Below are 367 nucleotides of genomic sequence, written 5' to 3' on the forward strand. Positions count from 1 at the left end.
GAGTGGAAGTGGGAGGTGGAGGGGGCGGGGTGCGGCGCGCAGCACCAGGAGGAGAGGTCGTGGGGAACGAGGTGGGAGTGGGAGGGGGGCGGGGGCGAGGGCTTCTTTGGGTGAGGGTGCGGCCTGCTGGATCTGGAGGAGGCGGCCATAGGTGGAGTGGTAATCGTTCGTTTTTTCTTTTTCGGGTCCGGGGTGGGGGCGCGCGTCGCGTGGGGTGGCGTGGGGATTCTCGCCGCGCGAGGGCAGTCGGGCACGAGGAGGAGCGCTTGTCGCTTTTTGTTGAGGCGTGGTGGGGAGTGGTAATGGTTGTATCGCCCCGAGGGGACCACCTTTTGCCCGTGCCGATGAGCTATACGGCCGGTAGCCC

Source organism: Triticum dicoccoides, chromosome 2B (assembly GCF_002162155.2).
Source record: "Triticum dicoccoides isolate Atlit2015 ecotype Zavitan chromosome 2B, WEW_v2.0, whole genome shotgun sequence".
Taxonomy (NCBI): Eukaryota; Viridiplantae; Streptophyta; class Magnoliopsida; order Poales; family Poaceae; genus Triticum; species Triticum dicoccoides.